We start from the raw sequence: 19,411 nt of genomic DNA, 5'->3' as shown, positions 1-19,411 counted from the left end.
CAAAAGATAATTTTTTTTTTTTTTACATATAATGGCTGTACACAGTCCATATTTGACCTACTGAACACATTTTTGTCCAAAAGGTCAAAAAGTCACTAATTGATTTCCCTTCTGGTTCCAATTAGTAGCTAAAAGGTCTACAAATGGTTTACTTTTTTATTTTTTTTTAAAATTTTATATACATATTATGGCTGTACAGAAGTCCATATTTGAACTACTGAACAATTTTTGGTCCCAAAGGTCAAAAAGTCACTCATTGACTTTCCTTCTGGTTTCAATAAGTAGCTAAAAGGTCTACAAAAGGTTTAAAAAATATTTTATTTTTATTTTTTTATTTACATATTATGGCTGTACAGAAGTGAAGTCCATATTTGACCTACTGAACAATTTTTTGTCCCAAAGGTCAAAAAGTCGCTCATTGACTTTCCTTCTGGTTCCAATAAGTAGCTAAAAGGTCTACAAAAGGTTTGAATTTTTTTTTTTTTTTTTTACATATTATGGCTCTACAGAAGTCCACATTTGACCTACTGAAAAAATTTTGTCCCAAAGGTCAAAAAATCACTCATTCACTTTCCTTCTGGTTCCAATAAGTAGCTAAAAGGTCTACAAAAGGTTTACACTTTTATTATTATTATTATTATTATTATTATTATTATTATTATTATTATTATTATTATTATAATTATTATTTTACATATTATGGCTGTACAGAAGTCCATTTGACCTACTGAACAAATTTTTTTCCCAAAGGTCAAAAAGTCACTCATTGACTTTCCTTCTGGTTCCAATAAGTAGCTAAAAGGTCAACAAAAGGTTAAAAAAAATTTTTTTATATATATATATACATATTATGGCTGTACAAAGTCCATATTTGACCTACTGAACAAATTTTTGTCCAAAAGGTCAAAAAGTCACTGATTGACTTCCCTTCTGGTTCCAATTAGTAGCTAAAACGTCTACAAAAGTTTTTAATTTTTAAAAAAAAAATGTTTTACATATTATGGCTCTACAGAAGTCCATATTTGACCTACTGAACACATTTTTGTCCCAAAGGTCAAAAAGTCACTCATTGATTTCCCTTCTGGCTCCAATTAGTAGCTAAAAGGTCTACAAAAGGTTTAATTATTATTATTTTTTTTTTTACATATTATGGCTGTACAGAAGCCAATATTTGACCAACTGAACAAATTTTTGTCCCAAAGGTCAAAAAGTCACTCATTGACTTTCCTTCTGGTTCCAATTAGTAGCTAAAAGGTCTACAAAAGGTTTTAATGTTTTTTTTTTTTTTTTTTTACATATTATGGCTGTACAGAAGTCCATATTTGACCTACTGAACACATTTTTGTCCCAAAAGGTCAAAAAGTCACTCATTGACTTCCCTTCTGGTTCCAATTAGTAGCTAAAAGGTCTACAAAAGGTTTACATTTTTTTTTTCTTTTACATATTATGGCTGTACAAAGTCCATATTTGACCTACTGAACAAATTTTTGTCCCAAAGGTCAAAAAGTCATTCATTGACTTTCCTTCTGGTTCCAATTAGTAGCTAAAAGGTCTACAAAAGGTTTTAATGTTTTTTTTTTTTTTTTTTTTTTTTTTTTTTACATATTATGGCTGCACAGAAGTCCATATTTGACCTACTGAACACATTTTTGTCCCAAAGGTCAAAAAGTCACTCATTGACTTCCCTTTTGGTTCCAATTAGTAGCTAAAAGGTCTACAAAAGGTTTAAACATTTTTTTTTTTTTTTTACATTTTATGGCTGTACAAAGTCCATATTTGACCTACTGAACAATTTTTTGTCCCAAAGGTCAAAAAGTCGCTCATTGACTTTCCTTCTGGTTCCAATAAGTAGCTAAAAGGTCTACAAAAGGTTTGAATGTTTTTTTTTTTTTTACATATTATGGCTCTACAGAAGTCCACATTTGACCTACTGAAAAAATTTTGTCCCAAAGGTCAAAAAATCACTCATTCAATTTCCTTCTGGTTCCAATAAGTAGCTAAAAGGTCTACAAAAGGTTTACACTTTTATTATTATTATTATTATTATTATTATTATTATTATTATTATTTTACATATTATGGCTGTACAGAAGTCCATTTGACCTACTGAACAAATTTTTTTCCCAAAGGTCAAAAAGTCACTCATTGACTTTCCTTCTGGTTCCAATAAGTAGCTAAAAGGTCAACAAAAGGTTAATTTTTTTTTTTTATATATATATATATACATATTATGGCTGTACAAAGTCCATATTTGACCTACTGAACAAATTTTTGTCCAAAAGGTCAAAAAGTCACTGATTGACTTCCCTTCTGGTTCCAATTAGTAGCTAAAACGTCTACAAAAGTTTTTAATTTTTAAAAAAAATTTTTTTTACATATTATGGCTCTACAGAAGTCCATATTTGACCTACTGAACACATTTTTGTCCCAAAGGTCAAAAAGTCACTCATTGATTTCCCTTCTGGCTCCAATTAGTAGCTAAAAGGTCTACAAAAGGTTTAATTATTATTTTTTTTTTTTTACATATTATGGCTGTACAGAAGCCAATATTTGACCAACTGAACAAATTTTTGTCCCAAAGGTCAAAAAGTCACTCATTGACTTTCCTTCTGGTTCCAATTAGTAGCTAAAAGGTCTACAAAAGGTTTTAATGTTTTTTTTTTTTTTTTTTTTTACATATTATGGCTGTACAGAAGTCCATATTTGACCTACTGAACACATTTTTGTCCCAAAAGGTCAAAAAGTCACTCATTGACTTCCCTTCTGGTTCCAATTAGTAGCTAAAAGGTCTACAAAAGGTTTACATTTTTTTTTTCTTTTACATATTATGGCTGTACAAAGTCCATATTTGACCTACTGAACAAATTTTTGTCCCAAAGGTCAAAAAGTCATTCATTGACTTTCCTTCTGGTTCCAATTAGTAGCTAAAAGGTCTACAAAAGGTTTTAATGTTTTTTTTTTTTTTTTTTTTTTTTTTTTTACATATTATGGCTGCACAGAAGTCCATATTTGACCTACTGAACACATTTTTGTCCCAAAGGTCAAAAAGTCACTCATTGACTTCCCTTTTGGTTCCAATTAGTAGCTAAAAGGTCTACAAAAGGTTTAAACATTTTTTTTTTTTTTTTTACATTTTATGGCTGTACAAAGTCCATATTTGACCTACTGAACAAATTTTTGTCCCAAAGGTCAAAAGTCACTAATTGATTTCCCTTCTGGTTACAAATAGTAGCTAAAAGGTCTACAAAAGGTTTATTTTTTTATTTTTTTTTTATTTTTTATTTACATATTATGGCTGTACAGAAGTCAATATTTGAACTACTGAACAATTTTTGGTCCCAAAGGTCAAAAAGTCACTCATTGACTTTCCTTCTGGTTTCAATAAGTAGCTAAAAGGTCTACAAAAGGTTTAAAAAAAATATATTTTTATTTTTTTATTTACATATTATGGCTGTACAGAAGTGAAGTCCATATTTCACCTACTGAACAAATTTTTGTCCCAAAGGTGAAAAAGTCATTCATTGACTTTCCTTCTGGTTCCAATTAGTAGCTAAAAGGTCTACAAAAGGTTTTAATGTTTGTTTTTTTTACATATTATGGCTGTACAGAAGTCCATATTTGACCTACTGAACACATTTTTGTCCCAAAGGTCAAAAAGTCACTCATTGAGTTTCCTTCTGGTTCCAATAAGTAGCTAAAAGGTCTACAAAAGGTTTAATTTTTTTTTTTTTTTTACATATTATGGCTGTACAAAGTCCATATTTGACCTACTGAACAAATTTTTGTCCCAAAGGTCAAAAAGTCATTCATTGACTTCCCTTCTGGTTCCAATTAGTAGCAAAAAGGTCTACAAAAGATAATTTTTTTTTTTTACATATAATGGCTGTACACAGTCCATATTTGACCTACTGAACACATTTTTGTCCCAAAGGTCAAAAAGTCACTCATTGATTTCCCTTCTGGTTCCAATTAGTAGCTAAAAGGTCTACAAATGGTTTACTTTTTTTATTTGTTTAAAATTTTTTATATACATATTATGGCTGTACAGAAGTCCATATTTGAACTACTGAACAATTTTTGGTCCCAAAGGTCAAAAAGTCACTCATTGACTTTCCTTCTGGTTTCAATAAGTAGCTAAAAGGTCTACAAAAGGTTTACATTTTTTTTTTTTTTTTTTTTTTACATATTATGGCTGTACAGAAGTCCATATTTGACCTACTGAACACATTTTTGTCCCAAAAGGTCAAAAAGTCACTCATTGACTTCCCTTCTGGTTCCAATTAGTAGCTAAAAGGTCTACAAAAGGTTTACATTTTTTTTTTCTTTTACATATTATGGCTGTACAAAGTCCATATTTGACCTACTGAACAAATTTTTGTCCCAAAGGTCAAAAAGTCACTCATTGACTTTCCTTCTGGTTCCAATTAGTAGCTAAAAGGTCTACAAAAGGTTTTAATGTTTTTTTTTTTTTTTTTTTTTTTTTTTTTTTTTTACATATTATGGCTGCACAGAAGTCCATATTTGACCTACTGAACACATTTTTGTCCCAAAGGTCAAAAAGTCACTCATTGACTTCCCTTTTGGTTCCAATTAGTAGCTAAAAGGTCTACAAAAGGTTTAAACATTTTTTTTTTTTTTTTTTTTTTTTTACATTTTATGGCTGTACAAAGTCCATATTTGACCTACTGAACAAATTTTTGTCCCAAAGGTCAAAAGTCACTCATTGATTTCCCTTCTGGTTCCAAATAGTAGCTAAAAGGTCTACAAAAGGTTTACTTTTTTTTATTTTTTTTATTTACATATTATGGCTGTACAGAAGTCAATATTTGAACTACTGAACAATTTTTGGTCCCAAAGGTCAAAAAGTCACTCATTGACTTTCCTTCTGGTTTCAATAAGTAGCTAAAAGGTCTACAAAAGGTTTAAAAAAAAAATATTTTTATTTTTTTATTTACATATTATGGCTGTACAGAAGTGAAGTCCATATTTCACCTACTGAACAAATTTTTGTCCCAAAGGTGAAAAAGTCATTCATTGACTTTCCTTCTGGTTCCAATTAGTAGCTAAAAGGTCTACAAAAGGTTTTAATGTTTGTTTTTTTTACATATTATGGCTGTACAGAAGTCCATATTTGACCTACTGAACACATTTTTGTCCCAAAGGTCAAAAAGTCACTCATTGACTTCCCTTCTGGTTCCAATTAGTAGCTAAAAGGTCTACAAAAGATAATTTTTTTTTTTTTTTTACATATTATGGCTGTACAAAGTCCATATTTGACCTACTGAACACATTTTTGTTCCAAAGGTCAAAAAGTAACTCATTGATATCCCTTCTGGTTCCAATTAGTAGCTAAAAGGTCTACAAAAGGTTTAATAATTTTTTTTTTTTTTACATATTATGGCTGTACAGAAGCCAATATTTGACCAACTGAACACATTTTTGTCCCAAAGGTCAAAAAGTCACTCATTGACTTTCCTTCTGGTTCCAATTAGTAGCTAAAAGGTCTACAAAAGGTTTTAATGTTTTTTTATTTTTTTTTATTTTTTTTTACATATTATGGCTGTACAGAAGTCCATCTTTGACCTACTGAACAAATTTTTGTCCCAAAGGTCAAAAAGTCACTCATTGACTTCCCTTCTGGTTCCAATTAGTAGCTAAAAGGTCTACAAAAGGTTTACATTTTTTTTTTTTTTTTTTTTACATATTATGGCTGTACAAAGTCCATATTCGACCTACTGAACAAATTTTTGTCCCAAAGGTCAAAAGTCACTGATTGACTTCCCTTCTGGTTCCAATTAGTAGCTAAAACCTCTACAAAAGGTTTACATTTTTTTTTTTTTTTTTTTTTTTTTTTACATATTATGGCTCTACAGAAGTCCATATTTGACCTACTGAACACATTTTTGTCCCAAAGGTCAAAAAGTCACTCATTGATTTCCCTTCTGGTTCCAATTAGTAGCTAAAAGGTCTACAAAAGGTTTAATTTTTTTTTTTTTTTTACATATTATGGCTGTACAGAAGCCCATATTTGACCTACTGAACAAATTTTTGTCCCAAAGGTCAAAAGTCACTGATTGACTTCCCTTCTGGTTCCAATTAGTTACTAAAACGTCTACAAAAGGTTTTAATTTTTTTTTGGTTTTTGTTGTTGTTTTTGTTACATATTATGGTTCTACAGAAGTCCATATTTGACATACTGAACACATTTTTGTCCCAAAGGTCAAAAAGTCACTCATTGATTTCCCTTCTGGTTCCAATTAGTAGCTAAAAGGTCCACAAAAGGTTTAACTTTTTTTTTTTACATGTTGTGGCTGTACAGAAGTCCATATTTGACCTACTGAACATATTTTTGGCCAAGAGTCCTTAAACACTAACTTACTATACATACTCATTGACTTCCCTTCTGAATCCAATTACCAGCCAAAAGTTCCACAAAAGATTTTTAACTGTTTTTTTTTTTTTTTTTTTTTACATGGTTTTACAAAGGTTAAAAAGTCACTCATTGATTTCCCTTCTGGCTCCAATTAGTAGCTAAAAGGTCTACAAAAGGTTTAATTATTATTATTTTTTTTTACATATTATGGCTGTACAAAGTCCATATTTGACCTACTGAACAAATTTTTGTCCCAAAGGTCAAAAAGTCATTCATTGACTTTCCTTCTGGTCCAATTAGTAGCTAAAAGGTCTATAAAAGGTCTACAAAAGTTTTTTTTTTTTTTTCTTTTTTTTTTTTTTTTTTTTTTTTTTTTTTTTTTACATATTATGGCTGTACAGAAGTCCATATTTGACCTACTGAACACATTTTTGTCCCAAAGGTCAAAAAGTCACTCATTGACTTCCATTTTGGTTCCAATTAGTAGCTAAAAGGTATACAAAAGGTTTAAACATTTTTTTTTATTTTTTTTTTTACATTTTATAGCTGTACAAAGTCCATATTTGACCTACTGAACAAATTTTTGTCCCAAAGGTCAAAAGTCACTCATTGATTTCCCTTCTGGTTCCAATTAGTAGCTAAAAGGTCTACAAAAGGTTTACTTTTTTATTTTTTATTTTTTTTATTTACATATTATGGCTGTACAGAAGTCCATATTTGAACTACTGAACAATTTTTGGTCCCAAAGGTCAAAGAGTCACTCATTGACTTTCCTTCTGGTTCCAATAAGTAGCTAAAAGGTCTACAAAAGGTTTACATTTTTCTTTAAAAAAAAATTTGTTTACATATTATGGCTGTACAGAAGTCCATATTTGACCTACTGAACAATTTTTTGTCCCAAAGGTCAAAAAGTCACTCATTGACTTTCCTTCTGGTTCCAATAAGTAGCTAAAAGGTCTACAAAAGGTTTAAATTTTTTTTTTTTTTTACATATTATGGCTTTACAGAAGTCCAAATTTGACCTACTGAACAAATTTTTGTCCCAAAGGTCAAAAAGTCACTCATTCACTTTCCTTCTGGTTCTCATAAGTAGCTAAAAGGTGTACAAAAGGTTTAAAAAAATATATATATTATTATTTTTTATTGTTTACATATTATGGCTCTACAGAAGTCCATATTTGACCTACTGAACACATTTTTGTCCCAAAGGTCAAAAAGTCACTCATTGTTTTCCCTTCTGGTTCCAATTAGTAGCAAAAGGTCTACAAAAGGTTTTAATTTTTTTTTTTTTTTTTTTTTACAAATTATGGCTGTTCAGAAGTCCATATTTGACCTACTGAACACATTTTTGTCCCAAAGGTCAAAAAGTCACTCATTGACTTCCCTTCTGGTTCCAATTAGTAGCTAAAAGGTCTACAAAAGATAATTTTTTTTTTTTTTTTACATATAATGGCTGTACATAGTCCATATTTGACCTACTGAACACATTTTTGTCCCAAAGGTCAAAAATTCACTCATTGATTTCCCTTCTGGTTCCAATTAGTAGCTAAAAGGTCTACAAAAGGTTTACTTTTTTTTTTTTTTTTTTTTTTTTTTTAATATACATATTATGGCTGTACAGAAGTCCATATTTGAACTGCTGAACAATTTTTGGTCCCAAAGGTCAAAAAGTCTCTCATTGTTCCCTTTCGTTCAGTCACTACGACGTACGTTAGTGACAAACGAATGGGGGTTTCGCTTAGAAGCCAATCATCCTCTTCGTATTCAACAGCGCCCAATGGCAGTGCCAATGCCATGGGCATGCGGAATTTGCATGCGTAACTCCGCCCCACCTCGTGGGTATATCAGGAAGTACGCTGGCAACATCGCATTATGTTTTTGCTTTGGAGCCAAGAGGATCTCTTCACTCCTACAAGCCTGAATTCTGAAGTCTTCTCTTCAGTCTTCGAGACCAGCGGTTCTCCAGGGTGTTGGTGTTACGGCGCGTTCCAGCGATCTCATGCTGCCTGCCTGCTGATCTGTGCAGTGATCTGCAACAGCTGTGTGTGTGTTTCCCTGGGCGCTTCGGCACTCTGCAGAGCTTTCCTCTCACAAAAAGAGCTTGCGCGTGGCACGTCTTTTTCAAGACGGTTCGCCCGTGCACTTCCGGGTGCGATCGATCTCCGTTGCTGTCTATGGGCACATTCACTGCTCGATGTGTTTGGGCTTCAGCACGTTCGGGCAGTGTTTGTGGATGCGTCATGTTCCCACTGCGGGAACGTGACCATCGCGATGTTGCGGTCGAGACTCAGTGATCTCCGTGAGGAGAGAGAGTCCCCTCTGCCACACCCCAATCTACCGTCTCCGAGTGAGGTGGTACTTTGGCTGGTGGCCAGGGTGACCTGAGTGCGGTGCCGTGGTATTAAGAACCCCGACAATCATTCCTCGGGCCACGCCCCCTCTCGCACATTGCTTAAACCCGCGAGTGTTGGACTGAAACAGCGGCCCGTCTCTGACGCCTCGTTCGTTTCGTCCACGCTCCAGATAGCAGTGAGATGTCGATCGCCGCATCCCAAGGTGGGCTGGAGTCCTTTGGGGATGACGATTAGGAGTTGTGCTCCGCCTCCGGGTGTGTCAGCGCTGCCTGATCCGACCTAAGGTTGACAGCCATGTTATCTCGGGCAGCCGCGAGTCTCGCGCTGGTGTGGAACTCCGCCCAGTCGCGAGTGCTCGTGGTTGCGCGATTGGTTTTTGGGGACGGCACCTGACAGCTGTTGGGCCCCGCCCCCAATGCCTTTCGCTCCCGAGGTGCATGAGGAGATCACGCGGTCCTGGAAGTCCCCGTGCTTCCCGCGATCGTTTGGTGGCCTCCTCCACCTTCTCTGCCCTTGATGGGGCCGCGGCCTAGGGTACACTGGGCCCCCCTCACCCCCACTGTTGAACTCTCTGTTGCGCACTACGGTGTCCACAGAGGGCTTGACGTGGCGTGGTGTGGCTGTCCTAAGCACCCTCCCAAAGCCTGTGGGCTCGTCTACTTCGGTGGCGTGGTCCTACAGAGCTACGGGCAGGCCGCCGCCCCGTTGCACATGCACAAGGGTGGAGCCGACCCAGGGCTCTTCATTGAGCTGCGTGCCGCGACTGATCCCGCCCCCGGGCGGTGAAGGTGGCCACAAGCTCCCTGGGTCGGGAGATGTCCACAGCTGTGGTCCGGGAGAACACCTGGCCTTACCTGGTGATTTGGAGGACGTTGAGTGGGCCCGCCCCCTCAACTCACCCATATCCCAGGCTGGCCTCTTCGGCGGCGCGGCTGGGAACTGCGCCCAACAGTTCTCGGCCGCCCCAGAGCAGACTGAGGCTGTAACACGTACTGCCCCGGCGGCCAGCTGCTGCACCAGGCGCCGGCTCAGTCGCCTCAGTCCGCTCGCCGCCGAGGGCGCCCTCCCTCTTCCCGCCCGGCCCCAGCAGTCCGCTCCCCAAACTGGTTAAACGCCACGCTGGAGGTGGACAACTCAGAGATGGGTTCCAGTTCTTCCCAGGGGATGGTAGCAGGGCCTCTCCTTCCCCCGGTGGAGGGCCGGGGGAAAATCCTTCCGCTGCTGGCCCCCGGGCTAGCAGCGCTTGGGAAGAACTCATGTTCCTGTCTCTGAGGACCCAGAGACCGGTGATGACAGTGCGCGCCACCCACGAGTCCCGCCACTCGCATCCCTCTCTGTCGCCAGCCTCCTGGCAGAGCAGACCCCAGTGGAACGCGCATCCTTCCCTGGTCTCCTCTGTCAGGACGCAGCCGTTAACCGCACCCCCACACCGGGACGCCCAACAGCCTCCCTTGTCCGGGTCGGTAACGCTGCATCGCTGCCCCACTCTGGGTACACCTGTAGTCCGATTGACCCCGCTGGTGCAGTCCTGGGAGCCTGGCTTCAGATTCCAGGGCTGTCCCGCTGGGTCGCGAAAGACAGTCAGGTGCGGCTACGCGATTCAGTTCGCGCAGGTTCCTCCCTGCTTCCGGGGAGTCCGTTCCACTATGATCGGGGCTAATGCCCCCGTCATGCGAGCGGAGGTTGCCACCCTACTGGCGAAGGGTGCGATCGAACCTGTCCCTCCAGCCGAGGTGAATTCCGGGTTTTACAGCCCGTACTTCATTGTACCCAAAAAGACCGGTGGGCTTGACCGATCCTGGACCTGCGCGTCTTGAACCGTTACCTCCACCGGTTTCCGTTCAAGATGTTGACAGCGAAACGCCTTTTCGAATGCGTTCGTCCAGACGATTGGTTCCAGCGATCGACCTGAAGGACGCCTACTTCCATGTCTCCATTCTACCTCGACACAGACCGTTCCTACGGTTTGCTTTCGAGGGGCGGGCATATCAGTACGCAGTTCTACCATTCGGGCTATCTCTGTCCCCTCGCGTCTTTACGAAGATTGCCGAGGCAGCCCTTGCGCCCCTTCGGCAGCACGGGGTTTGCATCCTGAATTACCTTGACGACTGGCTCATACTGGGTCACTCTCGAGAGCAGGTTTGCGGACACAGAGATTTGGTGCTCCATCACCTAGCCCGTCTGGGCCTTCGGGTCAACTGGGAGAAGAGCAAACTTTGCCCCGCGCAGAGGATCTCTTTTCTCGGTATGGATCGACTTGGTCGTCATGTGCGCGCAGCTTTCGAGCGAGCGCGCGCAGTCTCTGCTGACTTCCCTTCGACAAGTCGAGGGCAAGAGTGCGGTTCCACTGAAACTGTTTCAGAGGCTCCTGGGGCATATGGCATCTGCAGCCGCGGTAACGCCGCTCGGATTGCTTCATATGAGACCGCTTCAGCACGGGCTACGCGATCGAGTCCCGAGATGGGCATGGCGGTCTGGCACGCTCCGGGTACAAGTGACTCGGGCCTGCTTACAGACTCTCTCCCCGTGGTCGAACCTCAGTTTTCTACGGACCGAAGTGTCCTTAGAACGAGTTTCCAGGCATCTTGTTGTATCAACAGATGCATCATCCACGGGCTGGGGTGCCATGTGCAATGGACAAGCAGCCACGGGCTCCTGGATAGGACCCCAGCGCCTTCTGCATGTCAATTGCCTCGAGTTGCTGGCAGTACGGTTCGCCCTGCATCGCTTCCGAGCGTTGCTGAAGGGTCAACATGTACTAGTCAGGACAGACGACACGGCCGGGCGGTCTACGCTCCCGCCGTATGTCTCAACTCGCCCGCCATCTCGTTTTTTGGAGTCAGAAGCATCTGAGGTCCCTTCATGCTGTCCACATCCCGGGAGTCCTGAACCGTGCAGCCTACGAGCTCACGGCTTCAGCCACTTCCTGGAGAATGGAGACTCCATCCCCAGACGGTCCAGCTGATATGGGAACGGTTCGGCGACGCACAGGTAGTCCTGTTGCCTCCCAGGACTCTTCCCATTGCTCCCTGTATTATTCCCTGACCTATGGTCGGCACGGATGCACTGGCGCACAGCTGGTCGTCGGGGCTACGCAATTATGCGTTTCCCCCAGTGAGCCTTCTCGCACAGGTACTGTGCAAGATCAGGGAGGACAAGGAGCAGGTCATTTTGGTCGCCCCGTTGGCACGGCCGGACCTGGTTCTCAGAACTGCTACTCCTTGCGACAGCCCCTCCCTGGCCTATTCCTCTGAGACTCCTCACTCAGAGACGGGGCACCTTTTGGCACCCGCGTCCAGCGTTCTGGAAGCTCCACGTGTGGCTTCTGGACGGGACGCGGCTGGTTTGAGTAGCCCTCCACCTGCGGTGGTCGCTACCATCACTTCCGCTAGGGCAGAGTCTACACGACACCTCTATGCGTTGAAGTGGGACCTCTTCGTCACATGGTGCTCTTCCCGCCAGGAAGACCCCTGGAAATGCCCGATCGGGTCTTCAGTAGGTCAAATATGGACTTCTGTACAGCCATAATATGTAAAAAAAATAAAAACATTAAAACCTTTTGTAGACTTTTTAGCTACTAATTGGAACCAGAAGGAAAGTCAATGAATGACTTTTTGACCTTTGGGACAAAAATTTGTTCAGTAGGTCAAATATGGACTTTGTACAGCCATAATATGTAAAAAAAAAAAAAAAAAAAAAAATTTTTTAAACCTTTTGTAGACCTTTTAGCTACTAATTGGAACCAGAAGGGAAGTCAATGAGTGACTTTTTGACCTTTGGGACAAAAATTTGTTCAGTAGGTCAAATATGGACTTCTGTACAACCATAATATGTAAAAAAAAAAAAAAAAAAAAAAACATTAAAACCTTTTGTAGACCTTTTAGCTACTGCCTACCCGTGGGGAGGACTTAGAGAGTACACATATGACCCGCTGCGGGCTGCATATGGAAGAACTCTAGGGTACCAGCCGAAGGTGGATTTTTAACCCTAGGGGTGGCAGGGCTTGCCAAGGGAAAGACACCTGCTCACTGAGGAGGCTTACGGTGGAAATACTCGTGTGGGGGTCGCCGGAGGGAACCATGCACACGGGGCACCTGGCCGGACATGAGGGTCTGGGCTCGAAAGGGCAGACTGAACTGATGTCGGCGTCGACAGTGCTGGAGGAGCTCAGGGCTCTCGGGGAGCTCACCTGAGGAAAATATCGCACGTATCCAGTCCGTGGAGTGGAGTGGCGAGCAAGCGAAGACACCTAGAGCCTGGTCCATTACCGGCCCCTCGGGGGGGGTGAGTACATAGTCGGACACTGGCTCCACTCGGAGATTGTAGAATCTGGCGAATGTGTTGGGTGTCGCCCAGCCTGCAGCTCTGCAGATGTCTGTTAGCGAGGCGCCATGCGCTAGAGCCCAAGAGGAGGCCACACTCCGGGTGGAGTGTGCCCTCACACCAAGGGGACATGGTCAACCTGGCTGCTGGTAAGCCAAAACAATGGTGTCCACTACCCAGTGAGACAACCTCTGCTTTGAGAGAGCTCTTCCCTTCCGCTCTCCACCGTAACAGACAAAGAGCTGGTCTGAGGTCCTGAAACACTGCGTCATGTCTACGTAAGCGCGGAGAGCGCGTACTGGACAGAGCAATGCCAAGGCTGGGTCTGCCTCCTCCAAAGGCAGCGCTTGCAGGTTCACTACCTGATCTCTGAAGGGAGTGGTAGGAACCTTGGGCACATATCCAGGCCGGGGTCTCAAGGTCACGTGAGAGTTAGCCGGCCCGAATTCTAGGCACGCTTCGTCAACTGAAAAAGCCTGCAGGTCCCCGACCCTCTTGAGAGAGGCCAATGCGGTCAGCAGAGCCGTCTTCATCGACAGAAACTTAATATCGGCCGACCGCAAAGGCTCAAAGGGAGGCCTCTGCAGAGCACTTAGGACTACTGAGAGGTCCCAAGAGGGAACGAGAGGAGAGCGAGGAGGATTCAGTCTCCTCGCTCCCCTCAGGAACCTGATGATCAGGTCGTGCTGACTTCCAAGAGGTCGTGATGGGCAGATATTGCAGCCACATACACTTTCAGGGTGGAGGGAGACAGCCTTCGCTCCAGCCCCTCTTGCACGGACTCAAGCACGGACCCGATCGGGCATTTCAAGGGGTCTTCTTGGCGGGAAGAGCACAAGGTGACGAAGAGGTTCCACTTCAACGCATAGAGGTGTCGTGTAGACTCTGCCCTAGCGGAAGTGATGGTAGCGGCCACCCAAACCTGCCGCGTCCCGTCCAGAAGCCACACATGGAGCTTCCAGAGCGCTGGACGCGGGTGCCATAGGGTGCCCCGTCTCTGAGAGAGGAGGTCCGGTCTCAGAGGGATAGGCCAGGGAGGGGCTGTCGCAAGGAGTAGCAGTTCTGAGAACCAGGTCTGGCCGTGCCAATACGGGGCGACCAACATGACCTGCTCCTTGTCCTCCCTGATCTTGCACAGTACTCGTGCGAGAAGGCCCACTGGGGGAAACGCATATAAGCGTAGGCCCTGGGGCCAGCTGTGTGCCAGTGCATCCGTGCCGAGCGTGCCCTCGGTCAGGGAATAGAACAGGCTGCAGTGGGAAGAGTCGTGGGAGGCAAACAGATCTACCTGTGCGTCGCCGAACTGTTCCCAAATCAGCTGGACCGTCTGGGGATGGAGTCTCCATTCTCCAGGAAGTGGCTGAATCCGTGAGAGCTCGTCGGCTGCACGGTTCAGGTCTCCCGGGATGTGGATAGCACGAAGGGATCTCAGGTGCTTCTGACTCCATAAAATGAGATGGCGGGCGAGTTGAGACATACGGCGGGAGCGTAGACCGCCCTGGTGGTTGATGTACGCTACAGTGGCCGTGTTGTCTGTCCGGACAAGTACGTGTTGACCCCTCAGCAACGCTCGGAAGCGGTGCAGGGCGAACCGTACTGCCAGCAACTCGAGGCAATTGACATGCAGAAGGCGCTGGGGTCCTGTCCAGGAGCCCGCGGCTGCTTGTCCATTGCACATGGCACCCCAGCCCGTGGAGGAGGCATCCGTTGATACAACAACATGCCTGGAAACTCGTTCTCAGGACACGCCGGTCCGTAGAAAACTGAGGTTCGACCAAGGAGTGAGTGTCTGTAAGCAGGCCCGGGTTATTTGGACCCGGAGCGTGCCAGACCGCCATGCCCATCTCGGGACTCGATCGCGAAGCCAGTGCTGAAGCGGTCTCATATGTAGCAATCCGAGCGGCGTTACCGCGGCTGCAGATGCCATATGCCCCAGGAGCCTCTGAAAATGTTTCAGTTGAACCGCACTCTTGCTCTCGATTTGACGGAGGCAAGTCAGCAGAGACTGCGCTCGCTCGCTCGTAAGCTGCGCGCACATGGCGACCGAGTCGATCTCCATACCGAGAAAAGAGATCCTCTGCACGGGGCAGAGTTTGCTCTTCTCCCAGTTGACCCGAAGGCCCAGACAGGCTAAGTGGTGGAGAACCAGATCTCTGTGTTCGCAAACCTGCTCTCGAGAGTGACTCAGTATGAGCCAGTTGTCGAGGTAGTTCAGGATGCGAACCCCGTGCTGCCGTAGGGGCGCAAGGGCTGCCTCGGCAATCTTCATAAAGACGCGAGGGGACAGAGATAGCCCGAATGGGAGGACCGCGTACTGGTATGCCCGCCCCTCGAAAGCAAACCGTAGGAACGGTCTGTGTCGAGGTAGGATGGAGACATGAAAGTAGGCGTCCTTCAGGTCGATCGCTGCAAACCAATTGCCGGGACGAACGCATTCGAAAAGGCGTTTCGCTGTCAACATCTTGAACGGAAGCCTTGGTAGGTAACTTGGTAGGTTCCCTTCTGATTCCAATACGTAGCTAAAAGGTCTAAAAAAGGTTTATTTAATTTTTTTATTTTTTAGTTTATTTTTTTGTATACATATTATGGATGTACAGAAGTCCATATTTGACCTACTGAACAAATTTTTGTCCCAAAGGTCAAAAAGTCACTCATTGACTTCCCTTCTGTTTCCAATAAGTAGCTTACAGGTCTAAAGAAGGTTTTAATTTTTTTTTTTTTTTTTTTTTTTTACATATTATGGCTGTACAACGTCCATATTTGACCTACTGAACAAATTTTTGTCCCAAAGGTCAAAAAGTCACTCATTGACTTCCCTTCTGGTTCCAATTAGTAGCTAAAACGTCCACAAAAGGTTTTAATTTAAAAAAAAATTAATTAATCTGAATCCAATTTTTTTTTTTTACATATTATGGCTGTACAAAGTCCATTTAACTTACTGAACATATTTTTGTCCCAAGAGTCCTTGAACACTAACTTACTATACATACACACTCGTTGACTTCCCTTCTGAATCCAATTGCTAGCCAAAAGTTCCACAAAAAGGTTTTAATGTTTTTTTACTATTATTATTTTTTACATATTATGGCTGTACAGAAGTCCATATTTGACCTACTGAAAATATTTTTGGCCCAAAGGTCAAAAAAGTAATTCATTGACTTGTCTTCTGATTCAAATTTGTAGCTAAAAGGTCCACAAAAGGTTTACATTTTTTTTTTTTTTTTTTTTTTTTTTTTTTACATATTATGGCTGTACAAGAAGTCCATATTTAACTTACTGAACATATTTTTGCCCAAGAGTCCTTGAACACTAACTTACTATACATACACACTCTTTGACTTCCCTTCTGAATCCAATTGCTAGCCAAAAGTTCCACAAAAAGGTTTTCATTTCCTTATATTATTTTTTTTTTTTACATGTTATGGCTGTACAGAAGTCCATATTTGACCTACTGAACATATTTTTTTCCCAAAGGTCAAAAAGTCACTCATTGACTTTCCTTCTGGTTCCAATTAGTAGTTAAAACGTCTACAAAAGGTTTTACTTTTTTTTATTTTTTTTTTTTTACATATTATGGCTGTACAAGAAGTCCATATTTGACCTACTGAACATTTTTTGGACTAAAAGTCCATACACACTAATTCACTATACATACTCATTGACTTCCATTCTGATTCCAATTAGTAGTTAAAAGGTCCACTTTTTTATACATGTTTTGGCTGTACAGAAGTCCATATTTGACCTAAAGAACATGTTTTAGGCCTAAGAGTCCTTAAACACTAATTTACTATACATACTCATTGACTTCCCTTCTTATTCCCTTTACTAGCCAAAATTTCCACAAAAATGTTTGACATGTTTTGGCTGTACAGAAGTCCATATTTGACCTACTGAACATATTTTTGTCCCAAAGGTCAAAAAGTCACTCATTGACTTCCCTTCTGGTTCCAATTAGTAGCTAAAACGTCTAAAAAAGGTTTTAATTTAAAAAAAAAAATTGAATCTGAATCCAATTTTTTTTTTTTTACATATTATGGCTGTACAAAGTCCATTTAACTTACTGAACATATTTTTTGCCCAAGAGTCCTTGAACACTAACTTACTACGTATACATACACACTCGTTGACTTCCCTTCTGAATCCAATTGCTAGCCAAAAGTTCCAAAAAAAGGTATTTAATGTTTTTTTACTATTATTATTTTTTACATATTATGGCTGTACAGAAGTCCATATTTGACCTACTGAAAATATTTTTGGCCCAAAGGTCAAAAAAGTCACTCATTGACTTCTCTTCTGATTCAAATTTGTAGCTAAAAGGTCCACAAAAGGTTTACATTTTTTTTTATTTTATTTTTTTATACATATTATGGCTGTACAAGAAGTCCATATTTAACTTACTAAACATATTTTTGCCCAAGAGTCCTTGAACACTAACTTACTATACATACACAGTCTTTGACTTCCCTTCTGAATCCAATTGCTAGCCAAAAGTTCCACAAAAAGCTTTTAATTTCCTTATAATATTATTTTTTTTTTACCTGTAATGGCTGTACAGAAGTCCATATTTGACCTACTGAACATATTTTTTTCCCAAAGGTCAAAAAGTCACTCATTGACTTTATTTCTGGTTCCAATTAGTAGCTAAAAGGTCTACAAAAGGTTTTAATTTTTTTTATTTTTTTTTTTTTTACAAATTATGGCTGTACAAAGTCCATATTTGACCTACTGAACAAATGTTTGTCCCAAAGGTCAAAAAGTCACTCATTGACTTTCCTTCTGGTTCCAATAAGTAGCTAAAAGGTCTACAAAAGGTTTACATTTTTATTTTATTTATTTATTTATTTATTTTACATATTATGGCTGTACAGAAGTCCATATTTGACCTACTGAACAATTATTTGTCCCAAAGGTCAAAAAGTCACTCATTGACTGTCCTTCTGTTCCCTTTCAGTCGGTCACGTTCGACGTACGTCGGAACTGACCGACGAATTGGGATCTGATCTCAGAGACCAATCTACTTCGAGTGTATTAAAAACGAGCCAATGGAGATTGGCATGCGATCCACGCATTCCACGCACCGCCCCGCATCGCGGGTATAAATAAGGAAGTGGAATGCTTGATCATTGCTTTCTACTTCGGAGCCGAACAGTGAATGTTTCCTGCTTCCTGTTTCTACGAAGAGTGTTTGACGAGTCTTGTGAGAGGATCTGCTTCCAGTGCGGGTGTGACAGCGCGTCAGCGAGTGCCGCTTCAGACGGAGATCAGCTGTTGGTTCGCTGGGCGTTTCCTATTTCTGAGTGCACACACAGGCTTGCACCTTTGTACTGTGTGGTGCCGCGGTCATCTCCCTGGGTGCTTCAGCACGTAAAAGAGCAGTTTCCTTTCTAAAAGAGCAACACGGTTTGACCCTGCGTCTTTTTCAAGATGTCATTCAAACCGTGTGTTTCTGGATGCGGTCGATATCTGTCCCCAGCTGACGGTCACGTTCGTTGTCTCACGTGTTTGGGCGTTCAGCACGCTGAGGCTGCGTTCGTGAATGACTCATGTTCCCATTGCGGGAACATGACCATCGCAGTTTTACGGTCCAGACTCCATTACCTCGAAAGAGGCGGAGCACCATTGCGCATCCCCCGATCTAGTGGTCCTCCCGCTGCAAAGCAGAGGGCTGCTACTTTGGCTGATGGCCTTGGTGGGGACCTGAGGGTTACTGTGAGGGCTTCCCCGACGGGTCAAACGGCTCCTCGGGCCCCTCCCCCCTCCGCTGCGCCGGTGGAGCTTCCAGAAGAGCGCGCTGGCCTCCCCCGGGAGGTCCCAGGCGTTTCTTTTGGGGCTCCGGCTGAGGACATGCTGTCGATTGCAGCATCGGGGGACGAGCTAATGGGCTCTGAGGATGAAGATTCGGCTGCGCTGCCCCCTTCGGGTGTGACAGCGTTGCCCGAGTCCGACCCAGAGCTTACGGCTATGCTTTCCCGGGCCGCCGCGAGTGTCGGACTCGAGTGGAACCCTCCACCGTGTCCCGAACCCTCGCGGTTGGACGATTGGTTTCTCGGGACGGCCCGTGCTGGTTCTCAGCGCCCCGCCCCGGTTCCTTTCTTCCCGGAAGTGCATCAGGAGATCACGAAATCGTGGGTAGCGCGTTACAACGCTCGCTCACGGTCGACTGACTCCTCCGTCCTCACTACTCTCGATGGTGGTGCGGCTAAGGGCTACGTGGGAATCCCCCCAGTCGAGCGGTCTGTGGCGATGCAACTGTGTCCCAAGACCGCTGCGGACTGGCGGGGTGCCCCGCGTCTCCCCTCCCGGGCGTGAAAGTTCTCGTCCGGTCTCACGGGCAGGGCTTACACCGCCTGCGGGGAAGCCG

This window comes from Gobio gobio, assembly GCF_949357685.1.
Source record: "Gobio gobio genome assembly, chromosome: 23".
Lineage (NCBI taxonomy): Eukaryota > Metazoa > Chordata > Actinopteri > Cypriniformes > Gobionidae > Gobio > Gobio gobio.
The sequence above is the reverse complement of the archived record's forward strand: the minus strand, read 5'-3'. Positions refer to the sequence as shown.